Genomic DNA, 22,553 nt, shown 5'->3' with positions numbered 1-22,553 from the left:
ATACTGTAGTGACCTTAACCCAACACCTAGCAACCTCATAACCTGGTCTATACTGAGTTTATACTGTAGTGACCTTAACCCAACACCTAGCAACATCATAACCTGGTCTATACTGAGTTTATACTGTAGTGACCTTAACCCAACACCTAGCAACATCATAAGCTGGTCTATACTGAGGTAATACTGTAGTGACCTTAACCCAACACCTAGCAACATCATAACCTGGTCTATACTGAGTTTATACTGTAGTGACCTTAACCCAACACCTAGCAACCTCATAACCTGGTCTATACTGAGTTTATACTGTAGTGACCTTAACCCAACACCTAGCAACATCATAACCTGGTCTATACTGAGTTTATACTGTAGTGACCTTAACCCAACACCTAGCAACCTCATAACCTGGTCTATACTGAGTTTATACTGTAGTGATCTTAACCCAACACCTAGCAACGTCATAACCTGGTCTATACTGAGTTTATACTGTAGTGACCTTAACCCAACACTAAACCTGCTTAAAACTTCACATGGATATCCAACACAACTCCATCAAATATACTTAATAAAGGGGCAATCTGGGATTCAAACAACAAAGCAGCCAGCACCCTGCCACTTGGACAATCCCAGACTTGGACAATCCCCCAACTCTTTCTTTAACCATGGACCCATAATCATTACAACTAATGTTCAACATGGATGTACGTCTGGTTCTGACAGGCACAGTTGATTTTCATAATGCACCCTACATTGTTCCAGCTCTTCAATGGATCTGATGACCTTTGGGTGACCATAGCACAGTCCTTCATGCCAAAGAAGTTGTTTAAAATTACATTGAATTACTGATAATTAAGCATATATTAATAGACTATTAATAAATAGTGTACATAGTATTAATACATTATTATTGTCTTATTTGTAACATTTATAAAGCATTTCTAAACATAACCATTACAATTCCTAAGCATTTATACCAAATTCATTTAAAAAAACATTTATTTACATTTATAATGGCCTATTCATGAGCGTTGTTATAAAGTGTAACCAAATCATCTGGTTCAACAACACAGAGAACCAGGTGGTCCACTCACTGGGTAGTAAGATGTCCCATCATCCCACAAGCAAAATCCCTCTGTATATCTGTCATGAAGAAGTAAGGTGTCCCATCAACCCACTCTCAAACTTCCTTTGTATGGCTGTCATGAAGTCCTATCCAGACTTCCCTGCTCAAGCCATGGATAAATACCTGTCATTTGGGACAAGGAAAATATCACCCATTTAATGAACAACGTTCAAAACAGAACTACTTTCAAACCGTTTTTTCCTGCCACATTCAATCACGTTCTATCCAAAGCATTTAGTAACTGTCACAACTCGCAAAAATAAACATTTGATTTGGGATACAGTGATATGATGTAATGAATGGAGGTAGACAAGTGGATTATGCCAGGGAAACAGGTTGCATCCAAATAATATCTCCTTTCTCCTGTAATGTGCACTTGTTCACTTCCCTTCATGGATTTGAAAAGAAATGACTGGTATATGGAAACTCCCTCCATGCCTACACCAATCCAATGCTTTTACATTTGAGGAGAGTAGTGAACAAGTGCACACTTCAGGAGGGAGAGATTTTGGAGAAAAAACCTGTATTTCCACTACTCACATCCTACAACTAGGGGGCAGCAGCAGGCAGGGCCAGGTATCCACATCCTACCACCAGGGCGCAGCAGCAGGCAGGGCCAGGTATCCACATCCTACCACCAGGGGGAAACAGCAGGCAGGGCCAGGTATCTACATCCTACCACTAGGGAGCAGCAGCAGGCAGGGCCAGGTTCTTGGAGGACTGGGCCTTTAAGGAAGAGTGATTTCTCACCAGGGTTGGGGTCAATTCCATTCAGTCAAATCAAAATCAAATGAAATGTATTTATAAAGCCATTTTTACATCAGCAGATGTCACAAAGTGCTTATACAGAAACCCAGCCTAAAACCCCAAACATTTACATTTACGTCATTTAGCAGACGCTCTTATCCAGAGCGACTTACAGTTAGTGAGTGCATACATAATTTTTATATACTGGCCCCCCATGGGAATCGAACCCACAACCCTGGCGTTGCAAACGCTTTGCTCTACCAACTGAGCTACATCCCTGCCGGCCATTCCCTCCCCTACCCTGGACGACGCTGGGCATATTGTGCGCCGCCCCATGTGTCTCCCGGTCGCGGCCGGCTACGACAGAGCCTTGATAGACAGCAAGCAATAGAGATTTGGAAGTCAATTCAAGGAACAAACTGAAATCCACATTTTCTCAATTCTGATATTTTTTTCTTCATAATTGGTCTTTGGACCAATCAGATCAGCTCTTTTGCCAATAATGGCGAAGGTGCATGAAGATGGCGGCCCTCATGTACTCACCACAAACACCTAATTTGCTAAGTTTGCCGTATTGTACAGTGCTCTCCATTACTCTTTTTTTGTATGGGCATTAGCACAGTATACATTATCCCACTTCTAGCTCCAAGACAGCGGAAATTTGAAAAAAAAAAGTAGATTGTGCTGCTTTATAGGCACAATGAACCATGAATTCCTCGATCTTTGTGTACCTTCGCCATTGGGTTACAAATCAGAATTGAGCTGCCAGATAAACAGCCTGAGAGGAACATTGTGGAATTGGAATTTCAGTTTATTTCTTGAAATGGAAATGACCCCAACCCTGTTGCTCTGAGGTGTGGATGATTGACAGGTGATTACTGATCAGAGAAGCTATATGAAAGTAGCCTCCCAACCAGGTGGTTTTCCTACAGTTTGTTTGGATCTCTTTTGTTTGGCAAGTCTTTTTGTTTTGCTTTTCATACATTGTGATTTTGTCACCAGAGAGGTGTCTTGTCCTTCTAGATTCCATGTAAATATTAGATAAAGTATAAAACAGAGAGGTGTCTTGTCCTTCTAGATTCCATGTTAATATTAGATCAAGTATAAAACAGAGAGGTGTCTTGTCCTTCTAGATTCCATGTTAATATTAGATCAAGTATAAAACAGAGAGGTGTCTTGTCCTTCTAGATTCCATGTTCATATTAGATCAAGTATAAAACAGAGAGGTGTCTTGTCCTTCTAGATTCCATGTTAATATTAGATCAAGTATAAAACAGAGAGGTGTCTTGTCCTTCTAGATTCCATGTTAATATTAGATCAAGTATAAAACAGAGAGGTGTCTTGTCCTTCTAGATTCCATGCTAATATTAGATCAAGTATAAAACAGAGAGGTGTCTTGTCCTTCTAGATTCCATGTTAATATTAGATCAAGTATAAAACAGAGAGGTGTCTTGTCCTTCTAGATTCCATGTTAATATTAGATCAAGTATAAAACAGAGAGGTGTCTTGTCCTTCTAGATTCCATGTTAATAATAGATCAAGTATAAAACAGAGAGGTGTCTTGTCCTCCTAGATTCCATGCTAATATTAGATCAAGTATAAAACAGAGAGATGCCTTGTCCTTCTAGATTCCATGTTAATATTAGATCAAGTATAAAACAGAGAGGTGTCTTGTCCTTCTAGATTCCATGCTAATATTAGATCAAGTATAAAACAGAGAGGTGTCTTGTCCTTCTAGATTCCATGTTAATATTAGATCAAGTATAAAACAGAGAGGTGTCTTGTCCTTCTAGATTCCATGTTAATATTAGATCAAGTATAAAACAGAGAGGTGTCTTGTCCTTCTAGATTCCATGTTAATATTAGATCAAGTATAAAACAGAGAGGTGTCTTGTCCTTCTAGATTCCATGTTAATATTAGATCAAGTATAAAACAGAGAGGTGTCTTGTCCTCCTAGATTCCATGCTAATATTAGATCAAGTATAAAACAGAGGTGTCTTGTCCTTCTAGATTCCATGTTAATATTAGATCAAGTATAAAACAGAGAGGTGTCTTGTCCTTCTAGATTCCATGTAAATATTAGATCAAGTATAAAACAGAGAGGTGTCTTGTCCTTCTAGATTCCATGTTAATATTAGATCAAGTATAAAACAGAGAGGTGTCTTGTCCTTCTAGATTCCATGCTAATATTAGATCAAGTATAAAACAGAGAGGTGCCTTGTCCTTCTAGATTCCATGTTAATATTAGATCAAGTATAAAACAGAGAGGTGTCTTGTCCTTCTAGATTCCATGCTAATATTAGATCAAGTATAAAACAGAGAGGTGTCTTGTCCTTCTAGATTCCATGTTAATATTAGATCAAGTATAAAACAGAGAGGTGTCTTGTCCTTCTAGATTCCATGTTAATATTAGATCAAGTATAAAACAGAGAGGTGTCTTGTCCTTCTAGATTCCATGTTAATATTAGATCAAGTATAAAACAGAGAGGTGTCTTGTCCTTCTAGATTCCATGTTAATATTAGATCAAGTATAAAACAGAGAGGTGTCTTGTCCTTCTAGATTCCATGCTAATATTAGATCAAGTATAAAACAGAGAGGTGTCTTGTCCTTCTAGATTCCATGTTAATATTAGATCAAGTATAAAACAGAGAGGTGTCTTGTCCTTCTAGATTCCATGTTAATATTAGATCAAGTATAAAACAGAGAGGTGTCTTGTCCTTCTAGATTCCATGTTAATAATAGATCAAGTATAAAACAGAGAGGTGTCTTGTCCTTCTAGATTCCATGTTAATATTAGATAAAGTATAAAACAGAGAGGTGTCTTGTCCTTCTAGATTCCATGTTAATATTAGATCAAGTATAAAACAGAGATGTACTAGACAAGGAAATGTATTTTAATCTACATAGGTTTAATGATTCTGACCTGAGTTAAGTGCTCGTTAATGGAACGTAATTCCCTCTCTGTGCGTATTCTGACCTTGAATTTAAGCATGAGAACAGCGTGCTATTCACCCACTATTCCTTTGCGATGGAGATTGAATATATTAAGGTGTGGCAGAGGTGTGTCTACAGATACACCATATTCTGACCTTGACTTCATTCCACCACCTTTACGCCCGAGGAAACCATGAATAAGGTCTAGCGAACCTACCGGTTCCAAGTGGAAGAACCATCTACTTAATTTTTTTCTGATAGAAATAACACCATTCTCCATGCACTGTACAACTTGATAAGAGCTAAATGAGTAATCCGTTTGAGAATTGTAAATATAAATGACACTTGTTTTGGATCCATTTTACCTTTTATAATCGCTGGAGACGTCTGTAATAAAGCCCTTTTGTGGGGAAAAACTCATTCTGGCCAGTGGGTTGGCCAGGCTCCCAGGTGGGTGGGCCTATGCCCTCCCAGGCCCACCCATGGCTGCGCCCCTGCCCAGTCATGTGAAATCCATAGATTAGGGCCTAATGAATTCATTTCAATTGACTGATTTCCTTATATGAACTGTAATTCGTTATGGAGCAGAGAACAGACTAAGCTGTAACAGTGTGAACCTGACGCATGGCACAATACTTGGCCGTGTCATCACACAGTTCCATGGTTAACATGGCAACAGATGAGGGTATAGTCTACTATTGTACACTGTTCTCCCTATTATAATTATATGTACACTAATCTTCCAATATTACCATGGGTTGAATGATTCAAACCACCGTTTTCTTTGTTTCGTGCGTAAAGGCTCTTCAAACCAGTTTTTTTTATTTTTTATGATTCCTAAATACTTTCCTAAACCTAAATAATGTACAAGATCAGTCTTTTTAAATCTATCAATTGGTGCTGAAACGGAGACTAATATGCATATATTTAGATGGCTTTCTTTCATTGGTCCCGAATATTCTGAACCCGTTCTCTTGATATATTCTAGTGAGTCTCGACAAATGTCTAACTAAAAGTTACAGCGTATTTAAAGGGATGTCTTAAGATAAATGTGCTGAAAACCCTATTGAATGAAAACTCCACGAGAAAAACGGTTAGCCAGCAAATGGGAGGATTTTCAGTGGTTGAATGAAATGCATTCAGAACGCGCAAGGTAGCCACACCTGCAGAGCACATTTGGCGACTGAATAAGGTCAGTGTGAATACTAAATAATGAGAAGTCTTAGGAAAAAGCATAAATTCCTGAATCAGAATCGGCCACTTTCCATAGATTACGTAACCCATCTAGTGGTCAATTCTGGTACTGCTATACCTTTACTGATAAGGACTATTTTCTATCTATTATCTAAAGAGTTTTTTTTTTTAACTGTGCTATGTCAACTAATAACTGACACCCTTTAGCAGGAAAACACTGGAGTTACTATTAGTACATTATAACACTTAGTAATACAGTGTACCTGACAAGTAAATGACATACCTGGATCACAGTATATAGATGTATTTAATCAGTTGAATGAACACATGTTACATATGGAACAGAATGGAAGCAAAAATTGAAAACTGCTGTCATTTAATATGTATTGATAACTGTAAAAACTGTTTAACATCACTGTTTACCTTTATATGCACAATATAATGTAACAAATATAGACCACAGTTAGTCTAGTTAGACCACAGTTAGTCTAGTTAGACCACATTTAGAGTCTAGTTAGACATTTACATTTACATTTACATCATTTAGCAGACGCTCTTATCCAGAGCGACTTACAGAAGACCACAGTTAGAGTCTAGTTAGACCACAGTTAGTCTAGTTAGACCACAGTTAAAGCCTAGTTAGACCACAGTTAGTCTAGTTAAACCACAGTTAGAGTCTAGTTAGACCACAGTTAGTCTTGTTAGACCACAGTTAGTCTAGTTAGACCACAGTTAAAGCCTAGTTAGACCACAGTTAAAGCCTAGATAGACCACAGTTAGAGCCTATTAGACCACAGTTAGAGCCTAGTTAGACCACAGTTAGAGCCCAGTTAGACCACAGTTAGAGCCTAGTTAGACCACAGTTAGAGCCCAGTTAAACCTCAGTTAGAGTCTAGTTAGGCCACAGTTAGTGCCTATTAGACCACAGTTCCACTCCCCTGGGCCTCATGAACGGTGGACAAACTCTACATAGCTCTGGTCTCCTTAAAGCAGGGTTCCCCAACTGGCTTGGCCCGCAAGCAATATTATTTGGCCCCCCAAAGCCCCCAAAATTAATTATTAATATTTATTTGATTTAAAAAAACTATTATAATAAAAAAATCTCGGGCCCGAGATGCAAAAACTCCCAAATGCAATGTCCCAAGAAGGAAGTTACCCTACCTAATTAATGCAAAAGTTACATTTTAACTTCATTCATGAGAAGAGAGAGAATGCAGAAGACAGTCATCTAATAAAGCAGGCAGTGGACCATTTTGTGGTGCTGAAACGTAAAGCTGCAACCGCAGAGCATTCAATAGGAGGTGAACAGCGCCTGGTGCTGAAAATATAGCTAACTTGTTATGCAAGTTTTGCACAGCAACAAATGGAGAAAAGCTACACCAGTCGAGTAATTCATTTAAACAATAATCTTCATTTTAATTTGACTTTACAAACAACAAGAGGGCTTAATTGGCGTCTATTTCTTCCGAGGCTAGTCCCATTTAAAATAACTTAACTGGCTGAGGTAGGCTATGAGGCTTAACAGCATCTTTCACAATAAAACACTATACGGCCAAATAGAAGTGGGAAGTTTGTTATTAGTCCTACTTACAATTGCAACTGGCTGAAAATGTAGCATCCTACATAAAACAATCATCTGTCTGAATGTCTGTATCGAGAAAGCCTGCTCCTTTAACGACAGAACAAACAGAAAATACTGTCAGCTTGAGACGTAAATATCCCTTGATAAGCACTCACAATAATGTTAGTATTTACTAAATACAGTCATATAGAACACTAAGTGACTTACTCAATAGGAAAAGTTGCATTTCCCACGATCTACGGTTTACACGATCTTGTGGATGTCGCTTAAGATGGGTGTGATTTTGATGCGCAGGCAGTCCTCGATTGACTTATGTGAAAGCCAGTTGCTGTCGTGAGTCTATATTGCGTTCATAGAGGAAAATGAGGACGTGCAGGTGTAAGTCGATCCAAACATTGTTAGCACATAAAGTGCACATTTCTTTATTGTGCCGTATTCCTCTGAGCATGTAACCAAAAACGCACAAAAGGATTCAGCACTCCTGAGCGCATTCCTGATTTGCTCGATGTCTGGAATTCAATCAGCTCAGTTTGAATTGCGGCATAATCCTGCGAGGGTATCGTTTTCTTAGCAAGGGAGGAGAATTCTCCACCTGGGCTGACTGTGAGAGGATCACGTACAAACGCAATGATATCCTTGGACATGCTGTAGTCTTCAAATCTGGTGGAGAAGTTGTGCCTGAGCTGCTTGATGAAATCTTCCATCACCTCTGTGACAATGCTGCAGCCTGGTCCCTCTGCCTGTCGTTTCTTCAGTGTCCAAATCGAACAACTCAAGCTTCCTAGTAAAGGCCTCCAGTTTTTCCACCATGTCCACGACATTTTTCCCTCTTCCTAGTAGCTGGAGATTTAAGCCGTTTATGTGACAGAATATGTCAGTCAGAAAAGCCTTGTGTGTAGCTTACAGTCAGCGATTCAACGTTTCTGCGTCGGTCCTCTGTCTGGGGCAGGAAGGCCACTTCGAAAGTTCCATGCTTGGATTCATAATGACGTCTGAGATTGAATTCTTTGCAAACAGCGACATTTTCATTGCAAATAAGACACACTGGCTTGGCATTGGGAAAAGATGGTAAGATTAACGCATATCGCTCTGTACATTCTTCCTTGAAACATCGATTTTCATTATCCACCTTTCTTTTGATACTTTTTGAGAGCGACATCTTCTCTTGCTATCAAGCTAATTGTTCTGAACAAATGTTGACGTTAAAAAAGGTAGTGTAGCCAACAGTTGGCTACGTAGACCTTTCTCCCCACCAATCAACTTACAGAGAAATATATATTTGAATAGAGACATGGTGATTTTATGAGCCTAATCAGATCGAAATTATTATGTTATTGTCACTGAATGTATTATGTACTAATCGGATGTGTTAAAAATACTGTTCAATTTGAAGTGTGGGCCAATTCATTGTGCTAATATAATATACTAATTATGTTCTGGGCTGCCGACTATTAGCTCAGAAAGAATAAGGCCCGAGGACAAAACTAGTTGACGAATCCTGCTTTAAATACATCAAATACATATTTGAATTTAGTTACAAATAGAAACAACAACAGCTCAACTCTCACATGGAGTGACATCACATCCAGTGCAACTCCATAAGATAGTTCAGTGGTTCCAAAACCTGGGGTCGGGACCCCATGTGGGATCCCCTAAAATTGAAATGGGTCCCCTGAGAATCTGTGGGTATAGAATGCAACCTTTTAGTGTCAACTAAGGTCATTTTGCACTATAAGATGTTTTCACGCCATTATTATGTGTTGGGACAACCTGCAGTACCTAACATTGAGTGAATATGAACACAAAGCATTAACTACTGTAGGGAATATAATTTTCTAGTGTCAATTTGAGGTTGTGTGAATAAAGACAGTGAACCCCTGAGATGGAGGCTTACAGTAGCTATTATAATTACTGTACTTTCTCACAGACCCAGTGTTTAACACATGGTCCATCCTTCCAACTCTTTAATGGGTCTTATGCCGTCTGTGAGATCTCAACATAAGCCCACTTGTCATGCATGTTATTTGGTTGTTCTGTCATCCAATATATACCTGTAAACAATATGGAGAATCAGAGTTTAAAGAGGTAATCTGGTATTCATACAATAACAAAGTGCGGTCATCCCCACCACTATTTTTGGTAAACATTTAAAAAGCAGGATTTATGCTCCTGACAAACAACTTCTTACTTTCTCTTTTGTTCTCGTCCACTAACACCATTTATCCTAGTCCACTAAATGCCCTATACAAGGCACTACTTATATACACTGAGTGTACAAAACATTAAGAACACCAGCTCTTTCCATGACATAGACTGACATGGTGAAACCAGGTGAAAGCTATGATCCCTTATTGATGTCACTTGTTAAATCGAATCAAATTTAATTTGTCACATGCGCCGAATACAACAGGTGTAGACCTTACTGTGAAATGCTTACTTACAAGCCCTTAACCAACAATGCAGTTCAATAAATAGATTTACTAAATAAAATAAAATAAAATATAATACAATAAATTAACAATAACGAGGCTATATACAGGGGGTACCAGTACCAAGTCAATGTGCAGGGGTACAGGTTAGTTGAGGTAATTTGTACATGTAGGTAGGGGTAAAGTGACTGCGTATATAATAAATAGTGAGTAGCAGCGGTGTAAAAACAAATCCACTTCAATCAGTGTAGTTGAAGGGGAGGAGACAGGTTAAAGAAGGATTTTTAAGCCTTGAGACAATTGAGACATGGATTGTGCCTTTGAATGAGGTATGGTAGTAGGTGCCAGGCGCACCGGTTTGAATGTGTCAAGAACTGCAACGCTGCTGGGTTTTTCACGCTCAACAGTTTCCCGTATGTATCAAGAATGTTACACCACCCAAAGGACATCCAGCCAACTTCACACAACTGTGGGAAGCATTGGAGTCTGTACTTTGTCAATGTTTTTCTAAGGTTTTGATCAGTGTCCATGGTGTACTGTCGATTTAGGACCAGATAGCACTGCATTTTGTTTTGTGCTTGTATTTCCCAATAGGTAATGTAGTTTTGTTTTGACTGTGTTGTAATTTGGTTTATTCTGATTGATTGGATGTTCTGGTCCTGAGGCTTCTGTGTGTTAGTAGAACATGTTTGTGAACTCAGCCCCAGGACCAGCTGGATGAGGGGACTATTTTCTTTGCTCAGCTCTTGGCATTGCAGGGCTTGGTAATGATATGACAGGGAGTCACTGTATTTTAGATGTTTCCAAAACTTAATTACTATTTTTTGAGTTTTTATTATTAGTGGGTATTGGCCTAATTCTGCCCTGCATGCATTGTTTGTAGTTTTCCTCTGGACATGTAGGAGAATCTTACAGAAATCTGAATGCAGGGTTTCAATGGGGTGTTTGTCCCATTAGGTGAAATCTTGTTTTGTTCTGCAAGATGAGGATGACCAATCACTTCATGAAGTGCAACTACACCCCACTATAAATCTATGTAAAGCGTCAGCTGCATCTCCACTTGTAGACATACGAGTCTAGATACCCAACACAACAGGCAAAGGTAAGGACGTCTATAAAGTTACTATTACAAGACAAAAGCCTGAACCACATTCTTGTTGTATGTTCTGATATTACACATGGGTGTTTCCAAATTGACAAAGTTTAATATCTGTGAATCTTTTGGAAAGACTGCATATGCAATTTATTTTATACAAAGCCTTCTATAATATGTTTATTGTAATGAGAGTAACTAATGAATACATGTCATTGTTAAATATAGGCGTTATGATAAAGGCATTGTGATAAATACATTATGATAAAGGCATTGTGATAAAGACATTATGATGTTGATATTATGATAAAGGCATTATGATGTTGATATTATGATAAAGGCATTATGATAAAAGACATTATGATAAAGACATTATGATGTTGACATTATGATAATGACATTATGTGGTTGACATTATGCACATTCCTAAAACGGGACTAATATGGATTTAAATATCTAATGCATATTCTGCATTTCTAATGATGGCAATAATTAAATCATTTGAAGCCTGAAGTATAAAAGCTCTCTAACCCGTTCAAAGCTAGAATCCTTAATTGATACAAAAACATTAACCTGCATAGCTGATATTTTGGTGGTGTCTGAAGTGTGTAACTGCGTTGAAGCTGTCAAATCCAGGAGAAGCTGCTCTTGTGTTCATTGTCACGAAGCCATTCCCATCCCACTCGCGTTAGAAGTTCAGAACGAGAAAGTGTAGGCTATATAGAAATTATGACGACCAAATTTAAAATCATTCAACTAAATAATGAGGATTTTTATCAGCCTAATCTAGGTGTAGATTACATTTTACATTGCAGTGATCGAACTCAGAGAGAGAACAACAAAGTGCTGTGATCAGAAAACGGGAGGCGTAGATATCTTTCCATGTTTAGGTGGCTTAGTTTTTGTCTGATTTGTAATGAAAAGCAAAAACGAATTACATTTGAGCGTCTGCATAGGGGGGTAGAAGGATTACTTTATCCTATCCCAGGTATTCCTTAAAGAGGTGGGGTTTCAAATGTCTCCGGAAGGTGGTGAGTGACTCCGCTGTCCTGGCGTCGTGAGGGAGCTTGTTCCACCATTGGGGTGCCAGAGCAGCGAACAGTTTTGACTGGGCTGAGCGGGAGCTATGCTTCCGCAGAGGAAGGGGAGCCAGCAGGCCAGAGGTGGATGAACGCAATGCCCTCGTTTGGGTGTAGGGACTGATCAGAGCCTGAAGGTACGGAGGTGCCGTTCCCCTCACTGCTCCATAGGCAAGCACCATGGTCTTGTAACGGATGCGAGCTTCAACTGGAAGCCAGTGGAGTGTGCGGAGGAGGGGGGTGACGTGAGAGAACTTGGGAAGGTTGAACATCAGACGGGCTGCGGCATTCTGGATGAGTTGTAGGGGTTTAATGGCACAGGCAGGGAGGCCAGCCAACAGCGAGTTGCAGTAATCCAGACGGGAGATGACAAGTGCCTGGATTAGGACCTGTGCCGCTTCCTGTGTAAGGCAGGGTCGTACTCTCCGAATGTTGTAGAGCATGAACCTGCAGGATCGGGTCACCGCCTTGATGTTAGCGGAGAACGACAGGGTGTTGTCCAGGGTCACGCCAAGGCTCTTCGCACTCTGGGAGGAGGACACAACGGAGTTGTCAACCGTGATGGCGAGATCATGGAACGGGCAGTCCTTCCCCGGGAGGAAGAGCAGCTCCGTCTTGCCAGGGTTCAGCTTGAGGTGGTGATCCGTCATCCATACTGATATGTCAGCCAGACATGCAGAGATGCGATTCGCCACCTGGTTATCAGAAGGGGGAAAGGAGAAGATTAGTTGTGTATCGTCAGCGTAGCAATGATAGGAGAGGCCATGTGAGGATATGACAGAGCCAAGTGACTTGGTGTATAGGGAGAATAGGGAGAATAGGAGGGAGAGGGCCTAGAACTGAGCCCTTATGTCACTTTTAGACCACAGCCTTGTCGTTTCTAAAAATACACTCTTATGGACAAACAGACACGTGTTTCACCAGCAGGTGACTCTACACTACAATAAATGGTGATGGGGTCGGGGACTCAGAGAATCAGCTTGTTCCAGAGTGGTTATGATCTGTTCATCTCTGCTGTACTGTGTAGATTGTGTAGTTCACGGGTTTCACCAGAAGGCGGCGCGATTTTGCATCATTGTGCATGGGAACAAGCATCAACAATAAATCACAGTTCAAACTTGTAGAGTCTGTTATAGTTGTTTTTACCTGTCTGTAGACTGCCGTGCATTTTCCAGGAACCACCAACATATGACCCTCATCTGCAATTGGCCTAAAAGGTATTCACAAGTTGATCATGACATGAAGCAATATAGGCCTATTTCAGCACAGGATGGACAGAGGAACATCAGTCCGTCCAGAGGATCAACTTGATTTTAGGCATAAACTAAATTTGGAAATGTGATCAGTGTGTTGTCAGAATCTCTATCCTGAATATTGTCATCTTAATTCAATCCTTGATCCCAGATATGATACAATACATTCAATCCTTTGTCCCAGATTGGTATCAGGATTACACACACACACACACACACACACACACACACACACACACACACACACACACACACACACACACACACACACACACACACACACACACACACACACACACACACACTGTTGCCTGCGTCCATCCTGTAACTGAACACTACATATGTGTGTGTGTGTGTGTGTGGTGTGTGGTGTGTGTGTGTCTACGTCTGTGTGTGTGTGTCATGTCAGTGTGTGTGTGTGTGTGTACTGCTGTCACGAAACAACAAGGGCTCCGTATGATGTGCAACAGCCCCATCCTCCTCAACTGTTATTTTAGACTGGTTTCAGATCAGATCATGGTGTATTCTTTGTGATAGAGCTCGGAGGGGTTTTGTCTTGTATTCAGTTGAACACGTGAGTCTGTTGTAGACATTGGGGAATGAAGGCTCTGCCTAGTAACCTGCCTGTAGACACAGTGTTCTTACTGAATGGCACCCTATTCAGACCCCTATGGGCCCATGGTCAAAAGTAGTGCACTACATAGGGAATGGAGTGACAATTGTGACTCAAACACTGTCCTAGCATCTGTTGTCTCTTACTCTTTCCCTATCTATTGCCATAATCAGACTGTGATTAAACCTGGCTCCACATCAGACTGTAATTAAACCTGGCTCCAGATCAGACTGTAATTAAACCTGGCTCCAGATCAGTCTTAATTAAACCTGGCTCCATATCAGCCTTAACTAAACCTGGCTCCAGATCAGTCTTAACTAAACCTAGCTCCAGATCAGTCTTAACTAAACCTGTTCACAGGGAAAAACTAAACTATGGTCTGTTCACAGGGAAATACTAAACTATGGTCTGTTCACAGGGAAAAACTAGACCCCTGTCCCACCAACCCACCCGGGATCTCCCCATCCGCTTGTCACCCCTCTCCTCCCTCCCACCTTCTTAACCCTCTTTATCCCTCTATAAAGAGCTGGGCTGGAGGGGGTGAGGGGAGGGGATGAGGGGAGCGGGTGAGGGGGTGAGGGGAGGGGATGAGGGGAGCGGGTGAAGGGGGGAGGGGAGGGGAAGGGTTGGAGGGGACCTCCCCCCATGCAGACAGATGGAGACCTGAGGCACAGCGCCGGGAGTCCCACTTTGATGCCCCCCTCCTCCCTCCTGGTCTCGCCCTCCTCCCACTCTGTTCCCCCTCACCCCTCCCTCTGTGCTCAGCCAGCAAAAAGAGAGGAGCAGGAACAATCAGATGAAGTTAGTTAAAATAAAAAATAAAGTTAGGCCTTGAGCAGCGCTACAGGGAGAGGAAGCCATGCTCTGTTACTCACAGGGAGAGGAAGCCATGCTCTGTTACTCACAGGGAGAGGAAGCCATGCTCTGTTACTCACAGGGAGAGGAAGCCATGCTCTGTTACTCACAGGGAGAGGAAGCCATGCTCTGTTACTCAAAGGGTGAGGAAGCCATGCTCTGTTACTCACAGGGAGAGGAAGCCATGCTCTGTTACTCACAGGGAGAGGAAGCCATGCTCTGTTACTCACAGGGAGAGGAAGCCATGCTCTGTTACTCACAGGGAGAGGAAGCCATGCTCTGTTACTCACAGGGAGAGGAAGCCATGCTCTGTTACTCACAGGGAGAGGAAGCCATGCTCTGTTACTCACAGGGAGAGGAAGCCATGCTATGTTACTCACAGGGAGAGGAAGCCATGCTCTGTTACTCACAGGGTGAGGAAGCCATGCTCTGTTACTCACAGGGAGAGGAAGCCATGCTCTGTTACTCACAGGGAGAGGAAGCCATGCTCTGTTACTCACAGGGAGAGGAAGCCATGCTCTGTTACTCACAGGGAGAGGAAGCCATGCTCTGTTACTCACAGGGAGAGGCAGCCATGCTCTGTTACTCACAGGGAGAGGAAGCCATGCTCTGTTACTCACAGGGAGAGGAAGCCATGCTCTGTTACTCACAGGGAGAGGAAGCCATGCTCTGTTACTCAAAGGGTGAGGAAGCCATGCTCTGTTACTCACAGGGAGAGGAAGCCATGCTCTGTTACTCACAGGGAAATACTACACTATTCTCTGTTCACAAGGAAATACTACACAATGGTCTGTTCACAGGGAAATACTACACAATGGTCTGTTCACAGGAAAAAACTAAACTATGGTCTGTTCACAGGGAAAGTAATAACATCCATATGCAATGTTATTACTCATAGGAAGAAGACGAACCAGTCCAGATTTGGCCCAATAATACAGTGAAAAAAATAGTGTACATTACTGTTACTCAGAGGGAAAGACAGACTATAGTCCATAACGACTGTATACATTACTGTTACTCAGAGGGAAAGACAAACTATAGTCCATAATGACTGTATACATTACTGTTACTCAGAGGGAAAGACAGACTATAGTCCATAACGACTGTATACATTACTGTTACTCAGAGGGAAAGACAGACTATAGTCCATAACGACTGTATACATTACTGTTACTCAGAGGGAAAGACAGACTGTAGTCCATAACGACTGTATACATTACTGTTACTCAGAGGGAAAGACAGACTGTAGTCCATAACGACTGTATACATTACTGTTACTCAGAGGGAAAGACAGACTATAGTCCATAACGACTGTATACATTACTGTTACTCAGAGGGAAAGACAGACTATAGTCCATAACGACTGTATACATTACTGTTACTCAGAGGGAAAGACAGACTATAGTCCATAACGACTGTATACATTACTGTTACTCAGAGGGAAATACAGACTATAGTCCATAACGACTGTATACATTACTGTTACTCAGAGGGAAAGACAGACTATAGTCCATAACGACTGTATACATTACTGTTACTCAGAGGGAAAGACAGACAATAGTCCATAACGACTGTATACATTACTGTTACTCAGAGGGAAAGACAGACTATAGTCCATAACGACTGTATACATTACTGTTACTCAGAGGGAAAGACAGACTATAGTCCATAACGACTGTATACATTACTGTTACTCAGAGGGAAAGACAGACTATAGTCCATAACGACTGTATACATTACTGTTACTCAGAGGGAAAGACAGACTATAGTCCATAACGACTGTATACATTACTGTTACTCAGAGGGAAAGACAGACTATAGTCCATAACGACTGTATACATTACTGTTACTCAGAGGGAAAGACAGACTATAGTCCATAACGACTGTATACATTACTGTTACTCAGAGGGAAAGACAGACTATAGTCCATAACGACTGTATACATTACTGTTACTCAGAGGGAAAGACAGACTATAGTCCATAACGACTGTATACATTACTGTTACTCAGAGGGAAAGACAGACTATAGTCCATAACGACTGTATACATTACTGTTACTCAGAGGGAAAGACAGACTATAGTCCATAACGACTGTATACATTACTGTTACTCAGAGGGAAAGACAGACTATAGTCCATAACGACTGTATACATTACTGTTACTCAGAGGGAAAGACAGACTATAGTCCATAACGACTGTATACATTACTGTTACTCAGAGGGAAAGACAGACTATAGTCCATAACGACTGTATACATTACTGTTACTCAGAGGGAAAGACAGACTATAGTCCATAACGACTGTATACATTACTGTTACTCAGAGGGAAAGACAGACTATAGTCCATAACGACTGTATACATTACTGTTACTCAGAGGGAAAGACAGACTATAGTCCATAACGACTGTATACATTACTGTTACTCAGAGGGAAAGACAGACTATAGTCCATAACGACTGTATACATTACTGTTACTCAGAGGGAAAGACAGACTATAGTCCATAACGACTGTATACATTACTGTTACTCAGAGGGAAAGACAGACTGTAGTCCATAACGACTGTATACATTACTGTTACTCAGAGGGAAAGACAGACTGTGGTCCATAACGACTGTATACATTACTGTTACTCAGAGGGAAAGACAGACTGTAGTCCATAACGACTGTATACATTACTGTTACTCAGAGGGAAAGACAGACTATAGTCCATAACGACTGTATACATTACTGTTACTCAGAGGGAAAGACAGACTATAGTCCATAACGACTGTATACATTACTGTTACTCAGAGGGAAAGACAGACTATAGTCCATAACGACTGTATACATTACTGTTACTCAGAGGGAAAGACAGACTATAGTCCATAACGACTGTATACATTACTGTTACTCAGAGGGAAAGACAGACTGTAGTCCATAACGACTGTATACATTACTGTTACTCAGAGGGAAAGACAGACTATAGTCCATAACGACTGTATACATTACTGTTACTCAGAGGGAAAGACAGACTGTAGTCCATATTATACACAGTGACAGTGGGCTAAAGTAAAAGGAAAGTGAGGCTATATGTAAAATTATTACAAAAAGCCAGTCTGTATTTGAAAAAGGGAGTGCATATGAGAAAAACAGTCAGTTTGACACAGGAACCGAGGGGGATGGAAGGGGAGGCGAAATATGTTATACTACTCATATGGTAAAAGCCATGCACAGACTTGGCATAATAACACACTGAGTACAACAGCATGTGAAAAGAAACAGCCTAGTCCACGTTTGACAATATAACACGCTGAGCGACACAATAATTCATAGTCATTCATATAGTCATTTTTCCCAAACATACCAGCCTCTGATAGACCTCACTATCACCTGAATACCCTTGTAATATTCCGACACAGTCATTTATACTGTATAACAGTGTTAACTGCTCTTCCACTCTGCATGGAACACATTATCTTCATTAGATGTTTAATAGGAACCCCAGTGTAGCTAGCTGTGACTGTATAAAGTGCAGTACATCACTACCCTACGCACTTCAGTTGGTACAATCTGTTGACCAGTGCATTTTCACTTATATATTTATATAGCTACTGTGTGTGTGTGTGTGTGTGTGTATGTGTGTGTGTGTGTGTGTGTGTTTGTGTGTGTTTGTGTGTCTGTGAGAGTTTTTTCTTATTTATTTATTTACCGTGGGTTTTCCATGACACAGGGCTATAAAAAGAATTGCAGGAAGTATACTAGCCCGTAGTTCACCCCCACAGTGTGGCCCCATTGGAAATAGGGTTCATGGGAACCTCAGCCCTCCCCAGAAGCCTCTGTCTCCTCCTCTCCATGACTCTCTTTCTCTTTCATTCTCTGCATCTCTCATACTCTTCCCTCCTGTCTTCTGGCTATTCAGAGTATATTACAGTCTATCTGATGCATCCTCTCTCCTTCTCTCTCTCTCTCTCTCTCTCTCTCTCTCTCTCTCTCTCTCTCTCTCTCTCTCTCTCTCTCTCTCTCTCTCTCACTCTCCCCTTTCTCTCTCTCTCCCTCTCTCTCTCTCTCTCTCTCTCTCTCTCTCTCTCTCTCTCTCTCTCTCTCTCTCTCTCTCTCTCTCTCTCTCTCTCTCTATCTCTCTCTCTCTCTCTCTCTCACTCTCCCCCTTTCTCTCTCCCTCTCTCTCTCTCTTTCTCTCTCTTTCCCCTCACTCTCACCCTCTCTCTCTCTCTCTCCCTCTCTCTCTCTCTCCCCCTCTCTCTCTCCCTCCCTCCCCCCTCTCTCTCATTCTCATAGTTCTTCGTTCTCTCTCTCTTCTCTTTCTACTACTGTTAAAAAGCCACAACAATTATACAAAATAAAAGCTAATTAAAATAAGACATATTCTTCTGCAGTAATCAAGCAATAATCAGTCTCACAAAGTAGGACATTACATCTGTCAGTTGGTGTATGAGGGAGGTTGACTTCTAGTAAATGTTAATTACTAGTCTAGTTCTCTCTCTCTCTCTCTCTCTCTCTCTCTCTCTCTCTCTCTCTCTCTCTCTCTCTCTCTCTCTCTCTCTCTCTCTCTCTCTCTCTCTCTCTCTCTCTCTCTCTCTCTCTCTCTCTCTCTCTCTCTCTCTCTCTCACACACACACATACACACACACACACACACACACACACACACAGTCTTGTACATCTAACCTTGTGGGGACACAAAATTCAGTCCCATTCAAAATCCTATTTTCCCTAACCCCTAATCCTAAAGCTAACCCTAACCCGTACTCTTACCCTAACCCTAACCTTATCCCAAAAACCTAACCTTAACCCTAAACCTAGCTTCTAACCCAAACTCTTAACGTAATTCTAACCCTAACACTAATTCTAACCTTAACCCTAAACCCCCTAGAAATAGTGTTTGACCTCGTGGGGACTACCAAAATGTCCCCAGTTGGTCTAATTTTTATTTGTTTACATTTCTTGTGGGGACTTCTGGTTCCCACAAGAATAGTTAAACACACACACACACACACACACACACACACACACACACACACACACACACACACACACACACACACACACACACACACACACACACACACACACACACACACACACACACATCATTCAGAGCTGTTCATCTCTGCTTCAAACACTTAAAATTGACCAACAGCCTGCACTACGACGATCAACACATCGTCTGCGCTACCCTATCAGGCCTTCAGTTCACACTTCCATTCTGCTCCTCCCTTCCTATGGGCAGAAACTTAAACAGGAAGGACCTTTGTTCAGTGTTGACTCAGAGAATAACATTGACCTATACACTGACTCAGTGACTGAGCTCATCAGGAAGTGCATACGGGATATTGTGCCCAGAATTTGGATAGATGGCAACATTGGCAAGGTGACTGGGAACATGGATGAGTACAAACAGTCAAGCTATGACCTCCGTAACGCAATCACACAGGAAAAACGTCAGTACATATACAAAGTGGAGTCACAGTTAAAAGGCTCAGTCACAAGACGTATGTGGCAGGGACTCCAGACAATCACGGATAACAAAGGGAAAACTGAACCTTGCCCTTTGCAACCGGGAGCTCTTGACGGGCCGCCACCAGTTGGTGAAGATAGGCAACAACACGTCCGCTACGCTGATCCTCAACAAGAGTGCGTGCTCAGCCCCCTCCTGTACTCCCTGTTCACCGATGACTGCGTGGCCACGCACATCTCCAACTCAATCATCAAGTTTGCAGACGACACAACAGTGGTAGGCCTGATTACCAACAACGACGAGACAGCCTACAGGGAGGAGGTGAGGGCCCTTGCAGAGTGGTGGCAGGAAATAACCTCTTCCTCAGTGTGCCTTCTGTCTGTGTGGATGGACCATTTCAGGTTGTCAGTGATATGCACGCCGAGGAACTTTAAGCTTTTCACCCATCCCGTTGATATGGATGGGTGCTTGCTCATTCTGCTGTCTCCTGAAGTCCACGATCAGCTCCTTTGTTTTGTTCACGTTGAGGGAGATGTTATTGTCCTGGCACCACTCCGCCAGGGCCCTCACCTCCTCCCTGGAGTTTGAAGAAATTTGGCTTGGCCCCTAAGATCCACACAAACTTCTACAGATGCACCAATGAGAGCATCCTGTCGGGCTTTATCACCGCCTGGTACGGCAACTGCCCCATCCGCAATCTCAGGGCTCTCCAGAGGGTGTTGAGGTCAGCCTAACGCATCACACTGCCTGGCTTCCAGGACATCTAACAGCACCCGCTGCAACAGGGTACTCAATCCTGAACCTTACAGACTGTTGCCCTATATACATTGTCATTGAACATAAATCAATCGAATAATGTTTAGATAAAGTTATACCCACTTCATACGTATATACTGTATTCTAGTCAATACCTATCCTATTTAACTTCTTCTGTACTGTCACGATCGTTGAAAGGAGTAGACCAATGCGCAGCGTGGAATGCGAACATACTTTATTATATTTTAAATCACCACACGAACAAAACAACAAAACGATACGTGAAGTCCTTGGTAACCAAACACAAACCATACACGGAACAAGATCCCACAATACACTGTGGCAAACAGGCTGCCTAAGTATGGTTCCCAATCAGAGACAACAAGCAACAGCTGATTCTCGTTGCCTCTGATTGAGAACCACCCCGGCCAACACAGAAACACATGAACTAGATAATGAACATAGAAACACAAAACATAGACTCTACACACCCTGGCTCAACATAACAGAGTCCCCAGAGTCAGGGCGTGACATGTACACATATCTTCTATCAATATACTGTCCATAATGTCTATGCATCACATCATATATATATATACATATATTTATATTCCTGACCCTGACATTGTTAGTTCTAATATTTCTATACAGTATTTCTTAATTCCTTTGTTTTATTTTTTGGATTTTCATGTATATTTCTGTATTGTTATTACTGCACAGTTGGAGCTCAGAACATAAGCATTTCGCTACACCCGCGATAACATCTGCTAAATACAGTGCATTCAGAAAGTATTCAGACCCATTGACTTTTTCCACATTTTGTTATTATTCTAATTGTTGTTCGTTTTTATCGATCTACACACAATATCCCCATTATGACAAAACAGGTTTTTAGAAATGTTTGCAAATGTATAAAAAAAAAAGTATAAAAAAATATTACATTTACATAAGTATTGAGACCCTTTACTCAGTACTTTGTTGAGAAACCTTTGGCAGTGATTACAGCCTCGAGTCTTCTTGGGTATGACATTACCAGCTTGGCACACCTGTATTTGGGGAGTTTCTCACATTCTTCTCTGCAGATGCTCTCAAGCTCTCTCAGGTTGGATGGGGAGTGTCGCTGCACAGCTATTTTCAGGTCTCTCCAGAGATGTTCGATCGGGTTTCAAGTCTGGGCTCTGGCTGGTTCACTCAAGGACATTCCGAGACGTGTCCCGAAGCCGCTCCTGCATTGTCTTGGCTGTGTGCTTAGGGTCGTTGTCCTGTTGGAAGGTGAACCTTCACCCCAGTCTGAGGTCCTGAGTTCTCTGGAGCAGGTTTTTCATCAAAGATCTATCTGTACTCCATTCATCTTTGCCTCAATCATGACCAGTGTCCCAGTCCCACCCGCTGAAAAACATTCCCACAGCATGAGGCTGCCAGCACCATGCTTCCCTGTAGG

Source organism: Coregonus lavaretus (genome assembly GCF_964263955.1).
Source record: "Coregonus lavaretus genome assembly, contig: SUPER_35_unloc_2, whole genome shotgun sequence".
In the NCBI taxonomy this organism is placed as follows: domain Eukaryota; kingdom Metazoa; phylum Chordata; class Actinopteri; order Salmoniformes; family Salmonidae; genus Coregonus; species Coregonus lavaretus.
This window is presented reverse-complemented; position numbering follows the sequence as displayed.